Raw genomic sequence first — 28,000 nt, 5'->3', positions numbered from 1 at the left:
TTGTTTTATTGGCTTTTTTTTCTTCTCACACTGAAGCAATCTCACTTTTGTTCACATCTGAATGTGAAGCTCTCATTCCAGCCTCCTTTTAGTTCAGAGAGTCATGAAAGGTCTGGTTAAACTGAGCTCTTCTCATTGTATCAGAGTTTCAGTAAGGCAAAGTAATCTGGTCTTCCCTTGGCTTTGAAGCTAGAGCTGAGTAGCCTTGCTCCAGGAAGAGCTAGGGAGAGAAAATAAAAGGAATCATACAACAGTAAGGTGCTAAGAGAGCTATGAGGGAACCTGAAGCCACACACACACAAAAATCCTGCAGGCTCAGCAGGAGGTACATCGCCTCCTTTAAATGTGTTTTTTTTCACCCTTGAAACCTTCCAGGAGAAGACACGCAGAAGAAAAAACCTTTTCACTTGTACGTGACAGGATACCAGCAAGTGGCAGCAGCTCCCTTGCCTGACAAAGAGACTGACCACGTCTCAGCTGCCTGCTCTGCTGTTTGTCTGAAAACAGAATGACAAAATAGTGTACAAATCACATGCTCTTCTGACACTACTGGCATAGGTTAGCCCACAACTGACTTGTGGGACTGAAAGAGGTCAGTTGGAGGCTGGGGGATGAGTCTGGCTCTGATCTCCTTGTGGAGACATCAGAATAGGAAAGGAGAAGTGTGGGGTTTAGGAGATACGGAATTCCTCTTTTTCTTTTTTTGCAGGAGGAGCTCCCATTGCTATTCTGGTTTCTGTGTCTTCAATAATCAAATGCAGCTTTTGTCTTTTGGTAGGGCAAGGAGGAAAGTATTGTACAATAGCTGTTCTGACAGCTTGGCACACCCCACTTCAGTGGTTGAAAGGTCTCTTTGTGCTGAATTTGTCCTTATAGTGCTAATGACAGGGTTGCCATAAATAGGCACTAAATAGGTCTGGACACAGTAAAGGAAAGTGAAGGTCACTGATAGACCTTATGTTGTATTTTAGATCTCTCTATCAAAGAACATCATAAAGAAGGGGAGGGTGTGTTTTAAACTTGGGCATCCTTTTAGATACAAAAGGGGAAACTGAGGCATGAAAATGTGCTGTGACTGTGAGTCACATAGCAAGTTGCTTGCCAAGTCAGGATGGGGACAAGAATGGCCATGACCTCTGCCTAATGTCCTGCAGGGTCCCTGCCTAACAGCAAGTCATTACCATGTAGGGCAAATTTAACTCCCCACTGAAACCAAAGGTACAAGTGCCAGTGACTTCAGGAAAGGCAGGTCTTTCTGTAGCCCAGACTGAGCAGCCTAAGTATTCTTTCTAAGTGTCCAGTATGGGGAAGGCAGATGGGATGCTGGGGTACAGGTGCTGTGCTGGCCAAAGCAGCTGCATCAGGAAGGGATGAAGAAGGGCGTCAAAGGTGTCTGCATGTGAAAGCAGAAGCTACATTTGGTGGCCCATTTGGATCTGATGCCTAGAAACAGGCTTTTTAGAGAGGTGGTTGATGTCCCATGTCTGTCAGTGGTTAAGAGGCACTCGGACAATGCCCTTAATAACATCTCAAGGGAGGTGCTTCTTTCCCTCCACTCTGCTCTGGTGAGATCCCACCTGGGCTACTACATTCAGCTCTGGAGTCCTCAGCACAGAAGAGACACGAACAAAAGGAGAGACACAAAAAAATTATTAGAGGCTGGAACACAGGACATGAGGAAAGGACAAGAGAGTCAAGAGAGGTTCAACGGGGCTCTGGGCAACCTGATCTAGTTGAGGATGCCCCTGCTGACTGCAGGGAGCCTTGGACTAGATGACCTTCAGAGGTCCCTTCCAACACAGACCATTCTATGATTGTGTGATTTCAGCCTGGAGAAAAGAAGGCTCCAGGGAGAGCCTGCAGCAGCCTTTTAATACTCAAGAGGGTCCTATAAGAAAGATGGGGACAGGGTTTTTAGTAAGGCCTGTTGCAATAGCACAAGGGCTAAAAGTTTTAAACTAAAAGAGGGTAGATTTAGGCTGGACATAAGGAAGATGTTTGCTATAAAGGAGGTGAAATACTGGCATAGGTTGCTCAGAGAGGTGGTAGATGCCCCATTCCTGCAAGTTTTCAAGATCAGGTTGGACAGAGGTCTGAGCAACTTGTTTTAGTTGAAGATGTGCCTGCTCACTGCAGTGAGGTTGGACTAAATCCCTTCCAACTCAAACCATTCTATGATTCAGTGCTTGAAATTTTGGCCATCCCTGAAGTGGTCAGGCAGTTGGACTAGATGATTGTTGCAGGTCCCTTTCACAGAAATTCAATTCAATTCAATTCTGTTCTATTCTAGTCTAGTCCAGTCTAGTCTAGTCCATTTGGTTTGGCTTGATCACTGAGCTTGGCATTCTGCCAGGGCATCCCCTGGCACGAGTGCCAGATGGGTAAGAAACATGCCCTTGTGAGATGTTCAAGTGTTCTCTCTCTCTTCCTGTCTGACTAACTGATACAAATGGCTCTGTTGCACCTTGTGTGTGGAAGAAAGTCATGGGACATTTTTAAGGATGGAAAGTGCAAGTGGTTTAGTGTTTACATTTCCTTGTCCTGCCCTAAGCCAGACTTCCAGTGCTGCAGCATGCACACCAAAGCACTCCTTGGATGTGCCAGACCTCATTCCCCACCATGTGAACCCTGTAATATCCTCAAAACTAGGGAAACTTAGGATACGCTTCCCTTTTGAACCTGATGCTGCAATGAGACCTTCAGGTCCACAAGCACTGAGTGGTAAGCATTTTAATACATGGGCATAAGCCAGAGCCCAATTTGGATGCGATCCCTGAGTAAGACTGGTGGTGCAAAGCTAACAAATTAGGCAGGACAGAGTCCCTCTGAGGTTGAAAGGGCACTTCTGTGGCTACAGGTGATTGCATGATGAGGAGAGCAAGGCAAGGCACAGTATTGTACCACCTGGGGGTAGCAGTTCAGCTTGCAGTGGCCGTCGCTGACATGAATGCCTGGATCATTCCTGTGAAATCAGGCACAGTTCCTGCCTAAGAAGGCTGATTTTCTCTCTGAGAATGTGCAAGATCATTCTGGATTAGCAATGCTGGCCTTCCCCCTGCACTCATGCTTTGAGGACCACGTTGCCTACCATTCCCCAGGGGTTTGTGGGGCCAAGCAGAGAGATTAATGAATGAGCAAAGGACACAGAGCTGTCTCACTGACAGCCAGTACCTGCAAGGGTGCTGGCTGCTGTAAAGCTCACTGCTTTCCAACACAGTGACCCATGGCAACTTGTACCAGGTGGGAAAGACACAGATGTGACTGGTCATGTCTGCAGGGGCATTGACAGACATTGCTTGTACCTATCACCCCCTGTGGGTCTACGTTTAGCTTGCACTGACATGGGAAATACCCTAAAAGGAAGAAAGAGAGGAAGTTGTCCTGCAAGGGAAGCTGTCAATTGCAGTTGTCCTAAGAGGGTCAAGCTCATTTCTAGGCAGCTCTCAGCAGCCACTTTAGTTCATGTAGGTCTGATGTTTGTGAAGCACAGTGTACCAGCTGGCCAGACCTACTTCTCTTCTCTTTCTAAGAAACAAGCCCTCCCTTTTGACTCCCTTACCTCCTGTGCCTGCTTAGAGCTCTCCTGACAGGGATCAGCTGCTCTCAGAGGCTCAGGTGGCATCTGCCCACAGCCCTTAGGGAAGCTGAGCCTGAGAAGGCATTTTCTAGAACATGACAGCCAGCACTGGGTACCAAAAAATGCTTTCCAAGTGGGGCAGGCTGGGTTGGAACCCAGAATATGACCTTTGCTGCATGTCATGCTCCCAAGTAATGTGACCTGATGTCATTCTGCTGCCACGTGGTGTTGCGACAAGGCTTGTGTTGTGCAGGTGGGAACACTGCTGCATTCCTCCCCCAAATCAAGCAACCATGGGTAAGCCACACAGGATGCCAACCAAATTTTGCTATTCTTCATTTTATGTTGCTCAGGATGGAAGTATTTGACCTTAAACAACTTTTCCTTTTTGAAAAGGCAGCTTGTTTCTTAGGAAAGATGGATTCGATTCTTGGGTTTTGGAATAAATCTGGTATGAATTTGCCCATTGTTTGATACTGCCTGTCCTTTCTACCCAAACAGGGAAGCTACTGTAGTGGCTGGCATTAGATGTTTGTCATTCAGGTAGGGAGTCTGAACCATGCTCTGTACTCTCTAACTGTGTTTCAGGCAGCTGTCCAGGAGCAGGGACACTTCAGCTTGCAATGCAATGCAGGCTGTGTACCCAGCATAAATTAAGTTTATCACACACAGGTAAACAGCTCTGTGCTTTAACACATCAGCTCAAGTGTGAGACAATCCAGCGTGAAATGCTTGCATTAAGATGAAATCACTTCTTTACCACTGCCTTACTTCACCCTAATCCTAATTATCCCATCTTGAGCCTACGTTAGTCTGTAGAGACAGTGAAATGCAAAGAGGTGGAAAATCAGCTCTGAATCTGCCGCTGCAAAAATCAACTCCCTGGCTTCCCATCTTCATTGGACTTCTTGCTAGTGGTGCAAAACTATCTTCTTCCTAATTCCTCTGCTTGCACTGAGGACTATAACACAACAGGTTTCTTTTCCTTTGGGCATTGGTGAAACAAGATGGAAGTACCAAAGGTTTTTGATAGAAATGTAAAGATGAGAGTACCCAGAAAAGGGACAGAGTAAGTCAAAATTCAGATTTGCCTTCCAGAGAACTGCACTCAGGAATTCAAGATTTGTAGTTGCTCCAGTCAAAGATAAACCTGTGAACTCATTAGGGAAAAAAAAAAAAGAGCAAAGCAACAAAACCCTCCAAAAAACCCCAAACCACCAAACCTGACTGTTGAGATCTGAATGGTCAAATGATAATATTCAGTGTTAGCATTTTGATCTAAAAGAAATCAATGTATATAATGCTCATTTTACTTAGGTGGCAAATTTCTACTGTTTGCATGTCTTGCTTTTCAAAGTCAATACAAATGTCAGGGAAAGTATGATGCTTTTTACAGTTTTTGCCTTAGATTGTGTAAATTCTATCTGTAGCTTTGTAGTTCTTGTGGCTTGTGATGGATTTGCAAGGAACCTGGCTTGGCTATGGGAGTGCAAGCAAAGTTTGCACCGGTAGCACTTTAGAAGACCTTTCTTTTGACCTCCTGATGCAATTAGCCATGGTCTCACTGAGAGACTTATTGTGCACAGAGCATCCCCTCTGAGTACAGCTGCAATGAACAAGCAGAAATTTCTGAGACAGCACAAACTTGTAAACCCTTCCAGAAGATTATCAAATGACAGCAGGTTGCAAGTATGTAATGAGAAGCACGGGTTCACTGACTAAGCATCCCTAAAGGGACTGATGCTTAATCCGTTCACAGACGGTGTCCTCTTACCCAGCTCTGAAGGAGGAGGCAAAGGCACTCTAGAGAAATAACATAATTAAGAGTAAGGTTAATATAATGCTAAATGTGAGTAATGTGGAGTTTGCCTTCTTACTGGCCTGGCCTAAAGCAGGCCACTCTGTCAATCTGGACACTTGACAAAGTCCTTCATTTGTCCTTACCTCCTTGATTCTGCTCCTCTCTTTTGGGAGGCCAGCAAGAGCTCCTACTCAGTACGAGGCAATTAAGGCACACACAAGCCTGATAATATCAAGTGTTCCTTTGGGTCCTGTGCCAGCTCTGCACTCCCTTCACATGCTGAGAAGTCTTAGGAGATAGCTTCACTTCCACAGAGCTGCAAAATTGAGGTCTTAACTCTAAAACTAAGTTGGAGTAAGGAGCTAGATAAGTCTGTTGTAAATCACTGCACAAACCGTTGTTCACTTGGGTGGAACAGCTGACTACTGCTGCGACAAAGAGTTCCAGATACAGCCTAGGCTGAAAGAGATGCAGAATAGCCAGGTACAGGAAGACTAAAGCCATCATTATTCAGTTCTGCAAATCCTTCCCTGGAAGAAATCATGGTAGTGAGAATTAAGCTCCAGGCATATGCATCCTCATCTTCCTCATAGTCAGTTAGCATGTCCAGCTGTCACAGTTCCACAGGAGGACATGCATATGAGTGTATTAAGGCAACCCTGAGGGATTCCCATCTAGCCAGCACATGGACAACTAGTAAGGAAGAGGAGAGAGTTTGAGTACCAACAGGTTTGTACTATCCATGCTAACAAGCTCGTCTTCGTGTCCTGCTAATACTTTTATCCAGGCTAGGTTTTCTGGCACCAGCTCATGTGTATATACCCACATATCACCACACCTCCTAATTGTACCTATAGGCATTACCCTGGTATCTTGGAATCTCCCTGGCATCACCCCAGCATCATCTCTGTGTCACCCCTGCATCACCCTGGCATCCCAGTGACTGCACATGACTGCATCATGTCCCTGACTTCTGAGGATGTCCTGAAAGCTGAACGACTGGCAGCTGGTTTTGGATGCTGTGAACTCCTAGTGCTAATGTCTTTTTCTGCCTCTCTCTTGCCTTGCCTCACCCCTGCCTCTGACATCTGTGCTCTTGCTGTGCAACAAGAGGGCAACATAGCAGAGGAGGCATCATGCAGCTTTGACTGGCAGGTTTGTAATGAGAGGGATGTGATGACCCTGCACATTCATCAGATGGTTGTTTTCAGCCTGGACCTATCTGTGATGTTTGTTGGTGGGGTTTTTTTTCCTCCCTCTGCTCAGCTCGGGCTGCTTCGGGAGAAGTGGCACGTAGGCACATACGTCCTTGTGCACACTACACTTGTATAAACTCCACCAGGAAGTCATCTGGCCAAACTTTCCAGAGCTCTGCCTTTAACTCTTCCCTAGGCAGGCTGTGCTGGCAGTCTGGGGAATTCTAGGGAGCGTGGACATATGCATTCATCCTTCTGTTCTGTTTGTTGATTCCCACCGCTCTCCTTCCTACAATCCTTGAGCGCGTGGCTGTGCAGCTTTTGCATCCACCCTGCTCTGAGTTCCCATCAGAAGGAAGTCCCCTTCAGCTGTACACATGCAGCCACTTGCACACACAGAGCTTTGCAGTGCTGCCTTGGCTTTTCTGGGGGACAAAGCAGCAAAAGCCAGTTACCAAAAGGTGCCACAGCAAGAGGCTGCCCTGGCAGCACAGGAAGAAGGAGTGGTGGTGAGGCAAGGCTGTCAGTGGAGGCAGTTCTCCCTTGTGGCAATCATTTCAGAAGTGTGTCCTTACCAGGCACACCAGTAGCAAAGGAAGTTCTCATAGCCTTTAAATGTTTGCTGTGGTTAGGGACAGATTCAAAGAAATCATAAGTGACCTTGTTTGCCAGGAAGACGTGTCTGACTGTGTGTCCCGCTGCACAGAGGCACAGCGCTGTGTGGACAGACCTTCCAAAGGGCTGACGAAAGCCCTGCGAGGCTGTTCATGTAGGAGAAGGGTTTTTCTCCATCCCCTGACATGTGTGGATTAGGAGTTCTCCTAATTAGTAAATGCAGATTAGCAGTCATCGTGTTTTGCTGGTGTCTGCTAACTGCCTGTTGCAAGAAGCCACAGCCATACAGGCTCAGCTCTGTGTGTACTGGTGTAAAGAGCAGGTTTGTGTCATCTTTGTCAAGTGCATCTCCAGGCTGAGGATCTGCTTTCTGAGGCTGTCCCTCTCAAACAGCAGTGGCAGATATGAACTTGTCTCTTAAGGCACCTTATTTCTACCACTGTGACACTGCATAGCACTTGGACCTCCCTTCTGAGGGCAGTGGAGGAAAGGGAGGCATGCAAACATCTGCAATACTTTAGAAATGGTTGACATTGCTCACCAAGGCCTTAATTTCTGTCTTATGGGTCAGAGTGAAGAAATTATTAAATGCCTAAATAAGAACACATTCTTCCACAGAATCCAAGAATCACAGAATTGTCAGGGTTGGAAGGGACCCCAAGGATCATCCAGTTCCAGTCACCCTGACATGAGCAGGGATACCTCACACTGCATCAGGTTGGCCAGAGCCACATCCAGCCTGGCCTTAAAAACTTGCAGGGATGTGGCTTCCACCACCTCCCTGAGCAACCTGTTCCAGTGTCTCACCACCTTCATGGTGAAGAACTTATTCCTAACTTCTAATCTGAATCTATCCTCCTCTACTTTGGTTTCATTCCCTCTAGCCCTATCACTACCTGATACCCTACAAAGTCCCTCACCAGCTTTCTTGTAGTCACCCTTCAGATTGGAAGGCCATTATAAAGTCTTCTTGGAGCCTTCTCTTCTCCAGACTGAACAGCCCCAACTCTCTCAGTCTGTCCTCATAGGGGAGGAGGTCCAGCCCTCTGACCACCCTGGAGACCCTTCGCTGGACATGTTCCAGTATATCCATATCTTTCTGATAATAAGGGCTCCAGAACTGGACACAGTACTCCAGGTGTGTTCTCACTTTAGGCAAGCCACCACTCATGCACTGATAAACCAAAGGCAGCAAACATTTCCCGTGCAGTTTTAATGGACTGCAAATTAATTATGTGTACTGTGTGATTGTTCTCCAAAATTCCAAAAAAGAGAAGTCCTTGTACAACTTGGGGAATTGGAGCAGGGCTGTGAGTTCACAAGAATGCCTCTGGACACAGCTGAGACCACCACCCAGGTCCTTCAAGGGTCTGATTCACTTTGCTGAGACCACCACCCAGGTCCTTCGAGGGTCTGATTCACTTTGCTTGTCTCAGAAGTCCCCAGGATAGGTCAGCACAAGGATACATTCCTTCTCACAAAGCTTTAAATGTAAACCTAAAGTAGGAAGAAACTGGCTTATTTCTGCCTGAAATCCTACATAAACTCAGCCTTACAGTGCAGGCCTCAGGGCAGGCATCCAAAGAAGGCTTCCCATGCACCTACCGGGTTTTGTATGCAGGAGTAACTGTATGGGCAGAATGGAGAGAAGGTGTCCTTGTAGGTGCATTTCCACCTCTGTGACAGAGCCTTTGGAATTAAGTGTCCGATATTTAGGAAGCAAAAGGATGTACAGTGCTCAGTCCTGACCTTGCTGTAACCTGTGGAGAAGAAACAAAGATTCCCTTTAACCATGTACGGTGTAAACAGCAAGGAACACACGCACGCAACAGAATTAGAAAGGAATCTGATAGATAGCCCTAAGATAAATGCCACTTTAGGCAATGTTGCTTTAAACTGCTGACAGGAGCACCATTCAGAGAGGAACTGTGAAACTTAAGTACTTCTCTGCTTCTGGGTGGGATAGGTGTCACCTAAAATGTGTTTTGTGGTTTTGCTTCGCTGTCCCCCAGTGAGAACAGACATGCTGCAAGCAGTAAGAGCAGACTGCGGCCAGCGTGCTTCACCAACAGACCGCCACATCAAAGGCTTTGCTGGAATCTATTGATTCTGGCAGGACTGCAGAAAGCAGGGGTGTTTTCAGTGGGAACCCATGCACTTCTCAGTTGATTTCAGGAAGGGGGTGGGGGAAAGTTGAAAAAAGCTCCACCGTGTGCAAATATTCACCCTACAGAGAGGCTGACAAACTGCAGAATGTTTCAGCTGTTTCTCTCAGTGCCAGGAAATACTCAAGGTTGCCACTGTTGACAGACAGTGGATCTTTATCTTACATGCTCTTTCAAAAAAATGACCTACTTAAGTTTTGTTTTCATCGCTCGTGAACACCAGGTGACAGTTCTTATCTGACCCACAGCTTAGCTCCTCTTTCTGAAGTGAATGCACCCTATACCAATGAACTGCCTTGGCACAGCCCCGCGACCCATCTCCAAAAGCCCAAAATCGTCAATGACACTAGGTCAGAACCACAGGGCAGATTGCTGCTATGCTTTAGGAGTGGTCAGGACGGATTCAACTCCACCATAGGTGCACCTTAGTTGCAGTCTCTTTGGAAATCTACTTTTGATCAAAAGATCTATCAGCTTTTTTGACAAAAAAAAAAGCACATTTTAATTTGCCTCATGTATGAAACCATTGTATTTGCATATCACTTTAACAGAAACAACTTCATTTCTGCTGGAAATGTCTTTGTGCTGTAGGACCTGTATTAACCTCTTGATTCAGAGGAAAATCTGAAAAGAGCACACATCAAACCACATAGTGGGAGGAACTGTTTTGCCCCATTCTGGGTTTTGGGCTTTACTATTTGTAGGACTTTGACTATACTTTATTTGCACCCATGGAACTTCTTTACTGTAAGGGTCACAGAGCACTGAAACAGGCTCCCCAGGGAGGTTGTGGAGTCTCCTTCTCTGAAGACTTTCAAGGCCCATCTGGATACGTTCATCTGTGACTTGAGCTAGATTGTACGGTCCTGCTCTGGCTGGAGGATTGAACTCAATGATCTCTTTGGGTCCTTCCAACCCCTAAACTACAAATATCAGTTCATCATGCTGTGTACATATAAGAAAAGCCAGAAAAAGCAACATCTTTGACAAGAAATAAAAGAGGGGCAGGAGGCTACGCGTAACTTTCACTTCTTTACCCTGGGAGTGTTAACTGCCTAAGAATACATCACTGCAGACTTTTCCAAAGTGCTTTTCTTCTGTTCTTAATGGCTTTATGTAAAGATTTACATAAAAAGCTGTGATTGGCATTGGAATGTGCTGCCCAGGGAGGTGGTGGAGGCACCATCCCTGGAGGTGTTCAAGAAAAGACTGGATGAGGCACTTAGTGCCATGGTCTAGTTGACTTGATAGGGCTGGGTGCTAGGTTGGACTGGATGAGCTTGAAGGTCTCTTCCAACCTGGTTCATTCTATGATCCTGTGATCCTGTGACTTCCAAAATGTAAAAGCATTAAGATGTTTTCAAAAGGTGTCTGTGCACAGGCAGAGGATGTGATTAATGCAGACCACATCTGTACTGCAGATTTGCAGCATTAAGCTGCAGTATAAAGAGGTGTGATCCTCACCAAAACAGCTTGCAAACTCCCTAAACAAAAGCACAGAGACCAGTAGTAGTTCAACTGGCTTTGCTCGAGAAGATGCACGTGGTTCTCCTATGTTGAACCAAATCACAGTGCAAGCTTTGCCAGTGTTGTCAAACCCAGCTTGGTAGAATACTCAAATTGCAGATATGACCTCATAGAACAGCTTCATAAATGCTGCTTATAAAGTTACAAAGTCACAGTGCCAGAGGAGCCTTTCCCTTAGAAACGCCCTACTTGAGGTCAGCCAGTGATTTCCAGCTGGCAGGAGTTGAGTTAAATCTGCTGATATGAATATTCAGCACCATGATGCTGCTGTGCCAGCTTCAAAATGAAAGTGCTGGCTAGAGCAAAGTATCCTGGGGCTTGAAGTTCAGATTCTAACACCAGAGGCTTCCTGTTCTGGATGCTGCTTCTGGTTTCCAGTTTTGGGCTGTTGGTCTTTTCAGCTGCATTGGCTGCTGCATGCTTGGGTGGGGGGAACCCTTTTGTCTCTGGTTTCTGCTGCCTTTGGTTTTGCTAAGGTAATTGTATAGGGTATGATCTCACTAAACTCTTTATCTCAACCCAGAGGGGCTTTCTGTGTTACTTTCCCTCCCATCTGTGGGTGAGGTAGGTGACTTGCTTGTGAGAGCAGGCTGTGTTAACCCAGCACACTGACACACTGTAACCTTCTCAGAGGATGTCCTCCTCCCTGCACTCACTGCTCTTTAAACGCAGCCTCTAAATGCAAGCCAGCACCTGCATTACTCAGGTGTTGGCTCCGCCGGTGGCACTGCTCCTGCTGCCAGCCACGGCTTGTCCTGGGTAGTGCTACCCCTCTGCTTGTCAAGAGAACAGTACCTTCTCCTTCCACATTGCCCACCAGCCCTGCTCTTGAGCTGTAGGTCGCTGTGACAATCCAGCCTCACCTCCTCAAGGGGAAGACTATCCTCCTGGGCATCTCGTTATAGTGAGATGGAAAAACGTCCACTAAAGGATAAGTTTTCCAATACGTAGCACAACAGTAATCAATACTTGCATCAATACTTAATTTATCTATGTCAAGTGGAACAGCTTCAGCAGGAGGGAATGAGATCATCTCTCCTGACCCGAGTGTGCTATGCAGCGTCACATGGGATGGGAAATGTGGAGTTAAACCTCTTTACTCAGAGGTCTTGGATGCAAGGGTGCTGCTGCCAGGAAGAGCTTGATAGGATGGACCCACCCTCAGCACATGAAGAGAAATAACATTTTAATAATTCTGCAAACTTAACCCCAGACCCTTAACCTCTGACTGAAAACCCACTGGGATCAGTGTGAGCCGCCTTTGATCTCAGCTGGCCTCCGATGAAAAGCATTTACCTCACGGCCACTGAGTCAAGCCCCTGGAGGACCTGTGTTGCTTCTCATAAGGAGCTGCAGTTTCAGTAAGACTGCAGCATTACCCAGATATCAGCCCACACGAATGCGTAGTCCCTTGCGCCGCTGTGGCTCTCCAGTCAAGGTATTTGCAATGCTCCCTGTGAGGAATTCATTTTTGGGTACCTCCCCACAGGGACATCAGCAGTGTGACTCAGTGACACGGAAAGCCACTTGCCGAGAAGTGGGGGAGAGTGCCACGTGCAAGTGGTGACATAAGTGGTGGGCAAGAAGAAAAACAACTCCTCTGTTGCAACAGGAGGTGAAGGTTTCAGCTCTGTGAATGGTTCCCCTAACCGTGACTAAGCTGTTCCCTCCATCCGGCTGATGGAGAGACTTGTGCTACGTGCTCCCTGTTCCGATAAAGCAGCTGCCTCCGGCTTCTCAGGAGGGATCTTTCAATGCTTTGGCTTCATGAAATATGCTGAATGTAGATTAAGTCAGATTTCAATCATTCTTTCCTTACTTATTGAGCACTTTCCATAGAAGAGGCAGGCTCTTGGTTTAGCTAATGGGAGGGTAGGCACTTCTCAGTCTCGGCTTCTGTCTGTCCCTGTGTTTGTAGCTTAGGTCTTGCTCCTGAATTATCATGTGACTTATTACCCCTTCGAGGTGACCATGAACATTTCCAGGATGTTCTTGGTTTCACAGGGGCCTACCCACACAGAAAATCTGCTGTTAGTGACAGCTGTGAATTTAAAGCACTGTATTTACCCCTGGGCACCTGAACCAGAATGGATGAACTGAGTCACATGTGTACTGTAGGAGAGGGGTGTTGGCACACCCACTTGTCCAGGAAAAGCTATCCCAGAACAGTTCCAAGAATCACTGAGGAAAACCAAAGAGCCTAAGTCAGTCCCAGGGGTCTATGTGGGTTCAACAAATACCCCAGATTACTGGGAGAGCAAACCAAAGCAATTGACAACTCTTTTTCAAGAGCTTGTTTCTAAGCTTAAAATGGAGCATGGGTAGTCCCTACCCGTGACTACTTTGGGTTGTCAGACCCTACTCTGAATGCCTGTAATAGGACTATCTTGCTCTCAGATAAATGTTGAGTGTATCCCACTGTCTAGGCAGTCTGGCAGGCTGGTGTTTGGTTTTCTTTGGGAGAGGATGAGAGAACAAAGATGCCAAATGTTAATCAGATAGCCAAGTGCATTCCCGGAAGGGGCTCAGGCATTGTCATGATAAGCAAACACGGCAGCTTACTTGGAACACAATAGAGGCTTCAGTTTATCCCTAAATTATTAATCTTCCCTGTGGTGTGGCTTTATAGTGCTGCCTTGGCCACTGTGGGAACACAGCCTCTTCTCAGTGAGAGCAGCAGGCTCTCTGCAATACCTCCTGTGGGATCACAGAAGCATTCAGGTTGGAAAAGACCCTCAGGATCACCAAGTGCAACCAATATCCTTACTCTACTTCCCGGGGGAGGGATCAGCCCAAACCCGGGAGAACAGTCTATAATCTAGTTCTTCTCACCAAAACTTTCTAGCTTGCTTCAAACTAGCACATCTACAAAGTTCACCCTAAACTACATCCCCAAGCACCACATCCAAACAACTTATAAACACATCCAGGGTCGGTGGCTCCACCACCTCCCTGGGCAGCCCATTCCAATGCCTGACCACTCTTGCTGTGAAAAAATGTTTCCTAATGTCCAGTCTAAACCTACCCAGTCACAGCTTGAGGCTATTCCCTCTTGTTCTATCACTGTGAGAAGAGACCAGCACCAACCACTCCACAGTGTCTTTTCAGATAGCTGTAAACAGCTATGAGGTCTCCCCTTAGCCTCCTCTTCCTCAAACTAAACAGCCCCAGCTCCCTCAGTTGCTCCTTGTAAGATTTATTCTCTAATAAGCAGAGCTTGGCCTGTCTTGGGCAATTTTTCTAAGGGGGCAGTCACAACTTTCAGGGCTGGCTGGAGGAAGACACCTGCAGCACGGGGTGGCAGCCATGCTTCCTACTGGACTATTATATGTCCTCTCCTGTAGTTAGCAGGCTGGCAGCACCTTTTCTGTTGGATAACATATTTCACTGCCTTGGGGTTTGTGAGAAGGCTTTCCATAACCACTTCTTCAACTCTCTATTGTCTGCTACCTACATGGAGGGATGACAAGTCAGAACTTAGGCTCCTTAGCCCCCATAGACCATGTTTTTGCTGCAGGTTGTACAATGATGCCACCTAAAAGCTTTTAAAGGCATTTCAGTTGAGTCTGGCTGGAGCTTTGTGAGCATCTGAAGGTGCATGAGTAAGGAGGCAAGCTGTGGGACACTGTACATGGTGATCTGTACACATCATGGCACAGACAGGAGGTGTAAGGGAGCTTCTAGGCATTTGAGTGGTGAGACATCTCCTGAGCCTGAGCGGAGTGAGGGAAGCCACATGGAGAAAGCAAGTTGGGCTAAATGATGTGGGGTGAGCTGTCTGTTGGAGAAGTGATCTTACACATGAAAGGAAAAGGTAGCTGGTGCATGACTACCTTATATGCACACACATAACAAACACATGTCTGTGCTTGTGGCACATGCCTAAAATTGAAAGGCTTCTTCTAGAAGAATGCCCCAAGTCCTCTCTCTGTTGAGGCAGCTGGTGGTCCTTTAGGAGGAAATGCTAAAGGTGGGATGGTTTTCTGGCACAGAGCTGCCAAAGAGGGTAGAGAAACAAAGAACTAGAGTCACACTGGGACATTTTTGTCTGTGCTACTCATAGCAATCACTGCTGCCTGTCTCTGAACTGTTTTTCCCCGTTGCTCACTGGATCATGTTAAATATGTCCAGGCTTCATCATTCCTCTTGACAGACAGCGTCAGAGATGCCTTGGAGCATGTGGGGGTTGCCTGAGAGGCCACAGATGGTTGGAGCCAGTCTGGAGCTCTCAGAAGTCAGCCTTTTGAAGAAGTTCAAGCCCCAGGCTGTTTCCCAGACAATTCAGCAACCTCCACACTCACATAGGAGCTGTGCCTCTCCCCAGGGTAGTCCAGCGCAGCCACCCCCACAGGCACCCCAGACTCGGGTTCTGGGCTCTAGTATGGTACATGTCTGCTTAGGGAGAGGGAGTGGCACAAAATGGTCACAGCAGTGAGGTGTCCTCTGACACGTCCTGGTGCTCTTTGTGGCTGAGAAAGGAGCCTGGCTTGGCTGCTGGAAAAAAAAGGGTGTTACTGGAGAAAGTTCCTCTGTACCTTAGGGAATCAATGCTAAAGCTAGCAGCGAGTGAACGGCCTCTTAAAATATACCTCTTCCACCATGAGAAACAGTAGCAGCTGCAGCTTGGTAGGCAGGAGAACTAAGTGAGTCCAGACAGGACCTGGGATGAGCTAGAGAAGGTGGGGGAAGAGGGGAGACAGGGACAAAAGTAAAGAGGCAGCCTCCATGCTGTTCCACTTCTCCTTTCTTTCAGTCATGTGGCAATACCACTCATTAGGAGACACGAATGGATGGCATTTCCCTGCTGTACACTGCCCAGGAGTTATTGCAGTCCCCCCACGAGACCTCATGTTTCTCAACTGGCTTCTCTCTGCTCCTCAGTGTGCTGGTTTGAGGCTAATTGGAATATTTTAATGAAAGAAATTAGATCATTGGTTGTGAAAAGAAAATCATGATGAAGTCTGTATCATTCCTTGGTTTGCTGAGAGGGATAAAAAGCCAAAATGTAAACACTCTGTCCCTCTCTGGTCTGTGACATTGGATCTATTCACTTTCCCTTAACTCCACTCTAATATCTTTCCACTAATCTCAGCTAACAGAAAACATCGTAAGCTTTGCTGGTTGTTTTGTTTGTCTGCTTGAGAAAGTAGAGCCAGAAAGAGAGGGGTAGCTTTGAGCCCCTTCTGGGCAGTTTCTTTCTCCAAGAGGGAGTTTGGATTTCTGTATTATTACTTATTTGTATATAGCTCTAAATACTTGTAAATATATTGTGTAGATCTGCTTGTAAATTTGCTTTGTTGTAAATAGAGCTTCATCTGACTTCCAAGCCATCTGAACTAGTCTGGTAAATTTTAATAGTGGTGGGAAGAGTTCCTAACCCACCATACTGAGTTTGCAGATGCTGAGGGTTGCAGCCATGAACTAACCAAGCGCTTGGCCTCACACTGTTTGCTCCTCTGGCTGTAGGCTGACCCTTGAGCTTATCTGACAACCCTTTCATCAGACACCATCGGGAGCAAGGATTGGCACAAATTCAGTGCTTCAATGTGCCATGTTGTTATGCTCATGCATCTTGTCAGGCAAAGGTGGAGAAGGCAGCGCTGGCGTTTATGGTGTTTGAAAGGCACACATGGTTTCAGCATCACCTGGCAGACTGAGTTGTGGCTGCCACAAAACCAGCAGCGGCAGCAGGGCTGTCTACTTCCCCTGAGCTCTGCCACACTGCCCTGCCTCTCCTGCTCTCTTTATTCCTGCTCTCAGGAGCCGTTATTTTCTTCTGGCTCAACAACTTCCTGAGGAAGGTTGATTTGTGCTGACCCTGGCTATGTTTGGGGGAGACATCCATCACAAGTTTGGCTTCTTGCTTTGATGCAGAGTGCAGCAAGAGCTTTGGCCCCAGTGATTTTGCAGTGATGCACTGGGTCACCAATATGGGCTCAGAGCCTGATCATCTCATCTGGACACAGCAGGCCACAGCAGGCCATAGCAAAAAGTGATATAGGACATTTCATAGTAGTTAGAAAGGTTGTCCTGCTTAGGCACTTTCCAAAATGAGGCTGCACCAGGCAGATTGGGCACTTGAGTGCTAGCTTTGAAAGGTAGGTGACAGTTCTGCACAAGAAAGAAAACCACAAAAGGCACAAAGCTAATGAGGAAAAAGGACTGAACCCCTCTGGAGCCATGAGATCACTTCTCACACCCTTGAGAGTGAGCAACCTCGGCATAAAGAGTAAGATACTCCCCATAGAGCTCCCAGTCCTCACAACTCTCACCACTCTATGGGTGGGTCAAAATGCCACTTCACTTGGTGCCACCTCCACTAGCCCCTGGGCTCTCAGCAGAGCCCAGCAGTGGCTGCAGCCACCAGCCCTGTGGTTCTGCGGGACTGTCCCTGTGGGTCATACCTTTGTCCAGCACTAGGGATCTGCAGGATTTGGTGTGGCAACCCTGGCTGCTGGAAAACAAGAGTTCAGTCCTGCTGGCAACCTTCCAATTTCAACATTTTTTTTTCTTCTCTTCCTTGAAAGAAGGCAAAGGGGGAAGCAAGGCTGGAGGGTCAAAACAGAGGCAGGAGAAGCTCAAACCAATGTGTTCTGATGTTTTGGTTATGCTCAAGCTTCTCAGAAATGCTTGTTTGAGAATAGGGCATTTAAAAATGTTCTACTTAGACAGAAAATGCCTTATCCAGTAATAATAGTTAACCTTCTTCTCATCTGAGATGCTTAAAAAATTCACATGGCTTCCTTCCATGCAGCTGATGGACAACCACATTCCAGCCCTGTGGCTGAGTGCTGGCTGCACTGTGTCCTGTCACGGGTGCTGTGTGTGGAACTCAGGCTCGCTCCTCCACAGCCTGGGAAGGCACCTGGGGTGCTTGCAGATGGTCCTGCTTTCTCCACCAAGGAGCTGAGGGCATGAATGCTGCCAGGGGCACAGCGTCGTGCAGAGCTTGCTGCTGCCTCCAGCTCACCATCCAGCTGAATGTTTTGGCCATACCACAGGATATCAGGAGTTGCAAGGAACCCAAAGAGATCATCGAGTCCAACCCTCCTGTCAGAGCAGGACCACACAATCTATCTCAAGTCACACTGGAACACATCCAGACAGGCCTTGAAAGTCTCCAGAGGAGGAGACTGCACAACCCCTCTGGGTAGCCTGTTCCAGTGTTCTGTGACCCTTACAGTAAAGAAGTTCCCTCTTGTGTTGAGGAGTGAACTCTGTCTTGTAACCAGTTCCTAATCCATCTCACCAGTCTGCTGAGTGCAGGTGGGCTTCAGTTAAAGGCCCCTGACATTTCCTTTGATCGTAGTCACTACAACCTGCTCCATCTCCGTCTCCAGTTCAAGTCTCTTCCTTCCTTGCAGGAACACAGCCGTGCACCCCACTTCTTTTCAGTGTCACATCTCAGTGATGGGATTGCAAGCCAGCTGTACTCTGATCAGTGCAACGACTGGCTATGGTGCCCCGCTCACATCTCCATCTGGTGGGATCCAAAGAAGGCTCCCACTAGTGATGTGTAACACAATCATCTCTTCTAGCCACGAACCATCATCGTCCCTGGAGGTGTTCAGCAAACGTGCAAACATGTCACTTTGGGACATGGATTAAGGGCCATGGTGGTGTTAGCTTGGTGATTGGACTTGATGTTAGAGGTGTTTTCCAACTGAGGCAATTCTGTGATTCTATGCTGGGTGATCAGCAGGTCACCCAGACAGGCAGGGGGAAAGAGAAGGGTCTTATGTGTGTGTGAGCACAGCATGGTCCCTACTGACAGGTATAAGTAAAGGAGTTTCTGGAGATAGCTCACATGTTTTGAAAACCAAGATTTCAAAGCAGCAGTCAAGCCCTAAATGGTTAAGTGCTCACCATATTCCCAGGACTGAGCTGCTGCTCCTTGGATAAATGTGAATAAGTAACAGGCAATTAGTGATTTGCCTGAGGTGCCTCTCTACATGGCAATGTTTGGGTTCAGATTCCTCTGATCTTGTTAGTCATTAGACCACACATCCTCTGTCCTCTCCCGGTGGCGTCACAACAGCTCTGCCAGTGGTAGAAAGAGCAAAATAATCCAACTTCACCTTTATCCAGGAAATAGTTTCCCACAGTCCCTTCTGCCTCTTTTTGTTTTGATTCTGAGGTTTTGTTTTTCTGCAAAGTTAAAATAAATCTTGAACTGAAGCAGCAGAGCTTTTTGGACACAGTGTTTGTTGCTGGATGACTGAGGGAAACATACTGAAAATGCTGCAGAGCATTTTTTGCCACAGTCAAGCTCTCTGAAGGCAGATCAGGTATTTTAAATGCAGTGTGACATTTATGTGTTGCAGAATGCAGTTGTGGTCTCCCTGACCTTCTGACCACTGCTTCTCTTCCTTCTGGACAGGAATAACTTCTTATGACCTTTCTCTCTAACCTTTTGCTTTGCTATGCAATACGGAGCCTGACTTTCTGTGCTGCTTCTGAATTGCAGGGGGGCCAGGGGACATTTACTACCACATGCTTTCTGCTGGTATCTGACCACCTCTTCTGGCCACATCAGCAGTGCTAAGAGCAACTCTCAGCCAACGTCAGTGTCCAACAAGTACTGAATCACATCTCAGTCATCCCAGTGCCCAGCCCACAATCTGGGAGTCGGTGAAGAAATATTTGTTATTTCACACTTTCTTACCCTTTATAGCCACTTTAAAGCAAATTCCACTTTCTTTAAGAATGTGATATTTCTGAAGGGCTTTTAAAGTTGTTTTTACCTTTCCCTTTTCCCCTTTGCTGCTCTGTACTGTCAAAAGTGACTGGAGTGACATTAATGGAAGTTAAACAGGGTCTTGACCTCCTCCAGGTCTAAACACTCAGAGTCTCCATCTCACTGAACATTGGTGTGGTTTGAAAATCCTTCTATCTGGAGGGCTCTCTCCAAAAAGCCCAGAAAAAGCATTCTCTTTGCAGGAAAAGGGAATCTGTAGGTAAATGCAGCCCTTTTCCCCAGACTAGCTATTTTAAACTTATGCAGTAACCACCCAGAGAGTTTCTTCAGCTGCACAAAAAAATGGTGCTTTTTGAAAGCCCTGAACTTTGCTTTACTTAGTATCTATTTGTTTGACAATATCTTGACCTGTTATTCTGACACTGTGGAATGGAAGTGCTAAACTGCTGGCATCTGGTGAAGCTGGGAGGAAGGGAATCTGTCTAATGAAATCTTGTTGCACTCTGTGCTGAGACTGACGTTACCCTCTGGGAAAGGGCAAACCACCTCTGTACAAAAATTCCTGGTCATCTACCACTAAAGCTCAGCTTCAAATGCTTCTCATGGACAAAACGATTGAATTAAGTCCACACTGAGCTGAACATGTATCAAGTTAGCACTTTGGTTTCTGTCTTTCAGCTGTCGCCACGTGTTTTACTTGAACGTGTGGCCTTTAAATTGTAACCAGCTCTATCTCCAGTCTAATCAAAGTTGTCTTACAACCAAATGGTATCCTAAAAGCTGATAAAGCAGCATTCCTGACCATTGCACACATTTTTTGAATATCTCAGTGCTTGCAGTTCATTCCTTGCAGTCAGTGGAAAAACCTCCAGTGACTCACAAGGGATAGGAATCTGTAGGAAAATAATCTGTGCTGGAATACCAACATTTCCCCTCCCCTATCACTGCTTGCTGACAGCGAGGGTGAAAGCAGTATGGACAAGGCTAGAGGAAGACTTCCACCCCCACAGGGTCAGGTCACACTGCAGAGTAAGGAAGGCACCCGCAGCTTTGTCTCCCCTGGCAGTGCTGCCCGGGACAGACATGCTGATAGCAGCGACACTGCCAGTGTCAGAGAACAAATCTATCTAGACCAGAGCTCAGCTAAAGCCTGTGCATGACTGTTCTGCTCTAAACCCATCAGAATGGCTTCCCTGAGTCATGTAGCATGGTCACCACATCTCACCTAGCTCCATACAAAGAGGCACTAGGGGACAGGGTCAGAGATGTGACCAATGGAGATTGGCTCCCTGGGACCCGCCATTTGCACTCCCATCTGTTGGCACTCTCATGGTGAGCCTCCACTTTGTGTTTCTTTTGCATCTTCTTTGCACTGCTGCTTCTTCAGTACAGCCAGGTTTTCCCACAGCTGCTGCTCCTATCCTGAGGTTGGGATGGGATGGAATGGGATAGAACAGATGGTGAACATGCTGCAGAAGCCAGCCCAAGGTGTGAGTGGCATTGCCAGCAGCCACTACCCTCTTGCAAGGATCTGGGTGGTAGCTAATCAGAGAGGTCCATCACATAGAAACCTCCTTTTGTGGCTGGGATGTGTGCAGCTGATCTCAAAATGCTGAGGAGAGTCCTCTTTTTGAGAAGAGTGAAAGCAAGGATGTTTGTGGCATGAAGCCTGAGCCTCAGCATGGAAAAGGTGCCAACATTGCAGATGGGGTGAAGCTATCATTAGGGAGAAGAGCTGCATCCATACTCTTCCACATCACTCTACTGTGACTCTTTCTGGTGTGCACCTGCCTTCAAAGGGCCAGTGGGGCTCTCTCATCCATCATAGGTCTGTGTTTCCACCAGACCTAGCTGTTTAGTTGCAAATTTGCTGAGGTCTTTTTAAGACAGAGGAAATCATCCTCCAAACCAAGCAAGTCCTCAAGCTGCAGCTTTATCTCCTTCCTGTTCACTGTGGAGGTCCTTGAAAGGGTCATTTGTTCTCAGCATCACAGTGCCCAGCACCTCTTGGAGATGTCAAGAAGCCTTCTACTGCCCTGCCACCTCTTCTCCCCTCTCATTCTGCAATCACCCTATGGTGGGCACAGAAGGTGCAATGCCCAGTGGAGCATCTGCCCTCCTTATCTCTGGGGCTGCCTCCTTTCCTCCGTTGCCACCTCACTCCATTCCCTTCCAAATGGTGTTCATCTTGAGATTTAAAACTCTGGGTTGATCAGCTTCTGCTCACAACTCATCTCAATGTTTCTCTTAATCTTGCCCTCCTCATGGGAGCACCACAGGCTCATCTCTTCTTCCACTCTCTCCATCTCTGACTTCTGTTCCCATCTCTACAGGCTGCTGCCTCTGAGCAGGGGTTTTGCTTTCACCTGCCAGGCAACCTGCTCATTTTCCTCATGTTTTCCTGGAGCTGGCTGCCTTCAACTTGCATTTCACTGTGCTCATTGCTCAGTATTATCTGCTCCTCTTTTGGGCCTTAGGATGAAAACATCTCCCCATCCAGGCAGCACGTGCTGCTGGTTGGATTTCCATATGCATTGCGTGAGCAAAGTTTACATTCTGGGCAAATACACTGACCTCTGTAATGCTTGTGCTCAATTCTTGTTTGCTTTTCTTCTACATCTTTGTGATTTGTGGTTTTTGTTGTTGTTGTTGTTTTTGTCATTTAAATTTTCCCCCAGTAATTCTCACCAGTTCAATGCTTAATTTTTAACCAAACAGGACGCCCCTCCTCCTTCTCTGTTACTAATTGCAAGAGGTTGTTATGTTGTTGTAGTTCATTCAGAACTGCCCTCTATATAGAGCAAAGCATGCTGAAAGCTTCAAGGGTCGCAGTCATAAATCTTGCTCACGTTCCTCTCTCTTGTTTGCTCTCTGCCTAAGGCATTACTGTGACCCTGCTCCCTTCCTGCTGGGGTTACTGCTTGGCTTGTCCTCCTGGCAAAAAAACAGAGCAGTAAGTTTTGGATGGGATAGATCTACTCACCTGATCCTTAGCAAACACCCTCACGTGCCTGTTCCCCTCTTGCTGCAGGCACTCCTTGCAGCAGTGGTAGGACACAGTGCAGGATGCATTGGGGTTGTCAAGTACCTCTATGCCCCAGGGTCAGGGCTCCTGCAAACTGCATCACTCAATGGCTTTGTGATCCCTCCTGAAATGTCAGCTGCTGAGCATGAATTGCATGCTCCTCAGCTGACAGGAACTGTGTTTCTTGCAAGTAAGCTACCAGCCAGAAGATAAATCTTGCTTTAATAACATCATAGCTTAGAGACAAGCAATAGAAGACACAATCCCTGATGCAGAGTAGCTTCACACAGTCCCTGAGGTGAGCAAGATGATTTTTGCATCTTCTCATTTAACAGTTATAAAAGCAGAATAGAATTTAGGTCAGTCTTCCTGAACCTTTCTTGGGATGTCTTCTTGAATGACTGTGACTTGGCCAGCACTGGCCAGAGTCATAAAACCACTGACTTGTGCAGGTCAAACAGGACCTCAAGTGACATTTGGTCCCAGCCCCTGCTCAAAGGACAGCCAGCACAGATCAAATAACTCAGAGTCTTGTCCATCTGAGCTCTGAGTACCTCCAGTACTACAGATTAAACTGTCTGTGACCAGCCCAGGGGCATGGAGAATGTTCTAGAATCTAATCAGTATTTATGTTGCCTCTCTCCTGCCTCTGTGCATCTTCACCATCATCTCACTGTGCTTGGAGAACTCCAGTTCCTTGGCTTATGCTTTTGAAGTCACTGAAAATATGAGTTGTTATTGTGATATTTATGAAGAGCCAATAGTGTGCTTTACTTTTTGCCTGTGCTACACAACCCCTGGCATAGGATGTTTCCAGTCTGAGAGACAGAAGAAAAGCATGAGGCTTGATGCCCAGCTCACCTGTCTGACATGTCCAACCCACTAATGCAGCTTGCACAATGCAGACAGTTGAGCATTTCACATGCCTTCCTCTCAGGTAGGGCTCTGCAGTCCTCCAGGAGCGGTGCACTACCCTTGCTGCATTTTATTGCTCAGCAAAGTTTGGAAGTTATTGACAGATATGTCTCAGAGTATTCTAGACATTTCCATCTGCAGCTGGGTCACTGGATTCCTGACAAGCTGCTGAAAACACTCCAGTGCTGTCTGGTGTAGTGGCAAAAGGACTGAGCCCTGCAGAGTGGTGTCAGAAAAAGAGAGATTGGGCTCTTGCCACAGAGGAAATGGGAGCAGAAGGATCAAAGTCTGTGACTAATGATGCAAGCCACATATCCCTGCCCCTGTGAACACAGGCAATGCAATAAGGCTGGCCTGGTGTTCAGAGCAGGCACATCTTTGTAGAAAAAGAGGGAAAATAAAGGGTGATAGACTCACAATTACATTCCTACTGGGATCTGTTTTCTCAGAGCTGTGCAAACTCATCACAGCTTGGACCACAGCTAACAGCAAGATTGTCTTGGAATTACCTCTCCTCTGACTCATTGTGTTTCTGCAGGATGCCTTGACTATAATGTTATTTCTTCCTGAGAGCAATTATTAGGGAAGCATTCATTTTCACTGTTTAATACAATGTAGACATTAAAAATACCACGTGTCAGGAAGGGGGGAGTCAGCATTGCTTGTCCAGGGCCTGAGGAGTTGGCATGCATGCTCTGGGCTGTGCATCAGATCCTAGGGGCAAGATCCTGAAAACTGGGGAGCTGCTCACTGATTTCAGTTAGCAATTATACCTGACCCCTCTGGATAAAAAAATCCCAAGAGACTGACCCCTTTCTGCACTTGTTCACTTGGCTCACTCAGTGGAAAACCACTGTGTAGGATCAGGCCCCTTTCAGGAAGACTTGTGTTGGAGATACATAGCTGGAGACATAGCTTGGAATGGGCTGCCCAGGGAGGTGGTGGTGTCACCATCCCTGGAGGTGTTCAAGAAAAGATTGGATGAGGCACTTAGTGCCATGGTCTAGTTGATTGGATAGGGCTGGACTGGATGATCCTGGCAGTCTCTTCCAACCTGGTTGATTCAAGATTCTAAGTCTAAACCAAATCCATGGAGAGAGCTAGCAGTTAAGCAGTGTGGATAAGCAGAGCTATGCAACCACTTACTATTGTCAGTTGCCCCATTTGCCATATTGGGGTCCTCTGCACAATGTAGGACCAAGGCTGCAAAGAATGAGTCAGGGAAGTCATCTTCATTAATTGGTTTCCTTCATGACTTACTCCTTCATGGTGAAGAGGCAAAAAATATGTTCTTACCTACAGACACCTGCATCAGTTTCTTGAGTCAGCAGGGCCTTTAATGTTGGAGGTGATGGTGGAAGCAGAAGAGTACTTTACCTGTATTTCTTCAGACTCTCTAGTTGTCAGAATACAAGTTCAGCCTCTTTGCAGCTTCATATACAGCTGATGCTTACTGACCTGGCAAACATACCTTTGTGTTGGCCAGGCTGTTTGACACACAAAGTTTCTTTCCCCAGGAGATAGGGTAGAAGGAAGGTGAATACCAAATCAAAGTGGTCAGAAAGAAAAAAAAACCAAAATGGTGATGCAAAGGCTTGACCGACCTTCCTTCCTTCCTTCCTCTCTTTCTTTCTTTCTTTCTTTCTTTCTTTCTTTCTTTCTTTCTTTCTTTCTTTCTTTCTTTCTTTCTTTCTTTCTTTCTTTCTTTCTTTCTTTCTTTCTTTCTTTCTTTCTTTCTCTTTCTTTCTTTCTTTCTTTCTTTCTTTCTTTCTTTCTTTCTTTCTTTCTTTCTTTCTTTCTTTCTTTCTTTTCCTTCCTTCCTTCCTTCCTTCCTTCCTTCCTTCCTTCCTTCCTTCCTTCCTTCCTTCCTTCCTTCCTTCCTTCCTTCCTTCCTTCCTTCCTTCCTTCCTTCCTTCCTTCCTTCCTTCCTTCCTTTCCTCCTTCCTTTCTTCTTTTCTTCATTTCTTCCTTTCCTCCTTTCTTCCTTCCTTTCTTCCTTTCTTCCTTTCTTTCTTTTCTTTCTTTTCTCTCCTTCTCTCTTTCTCCCTTTATTTCTCCTTTCTTTTCTTTCTTTTCTTTCTTTTATTTCCTTTCTTTCTTTTCTTTCCTTATTTTTTTTCTTCTTTCTTTCTTTTGCATAGATTAATTAAAGTCAAAACTCAATGCTGGTCACTGAGCAGAGAATCTAACCTAGTGGGTGGGCAGTTGAGCCTGCCAGTCTCACTACATCCACTCTGTGGGGGTACCCAGAGCGCTACTGCAACTTGTCCAAACCTTTTGTATGCTCTCGGCCAAATTTTGCAGGTGCTTTTTTATCCTTTGCAGAGTGAATAATGAGCATGCATTGATCTACTAATTGCACGGGGCTGCTTACACAGAAAGACACTGTGGCTTTGCAAACCAAAGACCACACGACCACAATCTATTTTCTGGTGGTAGTGTGCACCTTCTTCTGATACCTCTGAACACCAGGAGATGCTGTAGCAAAAAGCTGATCTGTCTCAAAGTGGGCAGAGCACACTGCTGCTGTGCCTGCCAGCTGGCATGCAATTACAGAGCAGGTAGGGGATTTCTTTAGCTTGCACTTAGGGATTCAAGAAATGGAGATGTCAGAAGTGGCTCACAGGAGCTTGTTAGGGAAAAAAGCACTGCTATTATCGCCTATATAAAACAGCTCTCTGTTATCCCAGAAGAATAAGGAAGATGAGGTAATTATGCTTTTGGCACAGTTAGCACTGGCTGAGGGCATTTTCAGCCAAGCCAGGACAAATCTTTCCATGATAGCTGAGACAATTGTATAGGTTAGAGGAGTCCCTTCTTCCCTTCCAAAATACAGCTGTTAAACAGCACACATAAACACCGACCAGCTGCTGGAATCCACCCCTGAGAATTTGTGGGATGACTTTTAGATGGACAGGATGCAGTTGTCTTAAATTGTTTTGAACCTGGAGCATACCAATTATCCCATCTCCAGAGCAAATGAAAGACTCAACAGCTGTGAGGGCTTTCAAGGATATTCAACTGAATCAGATAGAGAGCTGGTGAGAGACAAAGCTGAGCCATCTGGGAGCCCAGGGAGCAACCCTTCCCCTCAGACTGTCTCTGGGCCAGGGAGTGATGGAGGGTCCATGATGCAAGGCCAGCCTGGCTTCCTCCTGCCTGGACATCCTGAGCCCATTTTAAAAGGCTGGGAGGAGTGCATCCGTGTGTCTCTGCAAAGGCCTCCACTGTCAAGAGATCCAGTAGAAGAGGGACAAAGGACCAGGACTTTTCCTGGGAGAAGGATCTGGTAAGGTATATGGAGCATACTGTGCTTGGCTGTGGCAGGAGCTAAATGGAGCCTGCAGAGACAGCAGGCAGCAAGGAAAGTTCAAGGCAGCCAGGAAATGGCACCTCTAGAGAGGGTCCCTGCTGCCGGGCAAAGTGTGCTCACTGGCAAGTGGCAGAAGGCAATTACGTTGCAGTGTGCCTGCAGGGCTGCTGTGCAGAGCAAGCGCAGAGCCCTTCCGCTCACCTCAACAAGCGGCTGTGCCAGCAGCTCAGTGCTGCTTCACATGTGGACATGCAGCTCCCGGTGCCATGCAGACATGGTGATCCTGCCAGGAGAGTCAAACCCATTGCACGCTTTAGAGAAGGGCAAATGAAGGTAAGGAGAGAAAGATGAAGGACAAAGGTTTGCAACAAGTGGCAATTTTCACTTGGGGTGGAGGTTAAAATGTGGACTTCCGTAAGGCACTGAAACATGCACAGAAAGAGGGGGAAAATGCTTAATTCTTTTCTTTCTTATACTTCTTCCCCCCCCCCCCCCCCCCCCCCCCCCCCCCCGATTCTAGGTCAACTATTGCTTAGTCACCTTCCAAGAGCTTCAGTACTGCTGGCACTTGAGTGAACTGGAAGCCCAAACATACCTGTGTCTGTGTCCAGTGGAGGTCATTGATGATTTTCTTTCTTCTAAATTTTTGTAAAGCTTCTTTTTTCCTCAGGTTTTCTTTTTCTTTGAGAGGTCTGCATCCCAGGAAAGTGCCCATGTTATTTGTAGGAATGCACTGCTGGAGGAAACCAGAATTACAGGGAAATGTCCTCTTGCCAGGGCAAGGATGCCTTGATCCACACTGTCAGCAGCAGGCCAGCACCAGTGGGACAAATGTAGGAGTTGATCAGCTATGGCTTCCTTTACACTAGTACTGCATCGGTGCAGTGCTTACAGCATGGTCTGTGGCCAGTGGACCAGCTATGGCTGTCAAGGTCATAGCCAAACAAAACATCCTGGTGCAGGTGGCTCACTTGCTCTTTGCTATTTGCATGGGCACTTGATCTCCTTGCTGTCCTACCAGCTGAGCTCCTAGGTGAGGGAAGAACGAAGGAATCACTCTGAAAAACAAACATAGGATCTCCTGCCTTTCCTGTAGACTGTAGGTCACAGAAACACAGGGAGGATCTCCTCACATTTCCTTTAAAGTTGTGGCTGCCAAAGAGGCCTA

At 46.8% G+C, this 28,000-nt stretch overlaps 1 protein-coding gene and 1 long non-coding RNA gene across 2 annotated transcripts in view; one reads left to right on the top strand and one right to left on the bottom strand.

The window, feature by feature from the left end:
* Positions 1–28,000, top strand: part of HSF2BP (heat shock transcription factor 2 binding protein) — a 124,389-nt gene that overhangs the window by 86,547 nt on the left and 9,842 nt on the right. The window lies entirely within an intron of this gene.
* On the bottom strand, positions 4–27,690 carry LOC135180004 (uncharacterized). The gene is made up of 3 exons (XR_010304237.1): positions 27,428–27,690; positions 8,795–8,949; positions 4–220 (listed from the first exon to the last, which is right to left on the bottom strand). It is a non-coding gene; the product is annotated as an uncharacterized LOC135180004 (long non-coding RNA).

The sequence above is a fragment of the Pogoniulus pusillus genome, chromosome 12 (assembly GCF_015220805.1).
Source record: "Pogoniulus pusillus isolate bPogPus1 chromosome 12, bPogPus1.pri, whole genome shotgun sequence".
NCBI classification, from domain to species: domain Eukaryota; kingdom Metazoa; phylum Chordata; class Aves; order Piciformes; family Lybiidae; genus Pogoniulus; species Pogoniulus pusillus.
The sequence above is the reverse complement of the archived record's forward strand: the minus strand, read 5'-3'. Positions and strand labels throughout refer to the sequence as shown.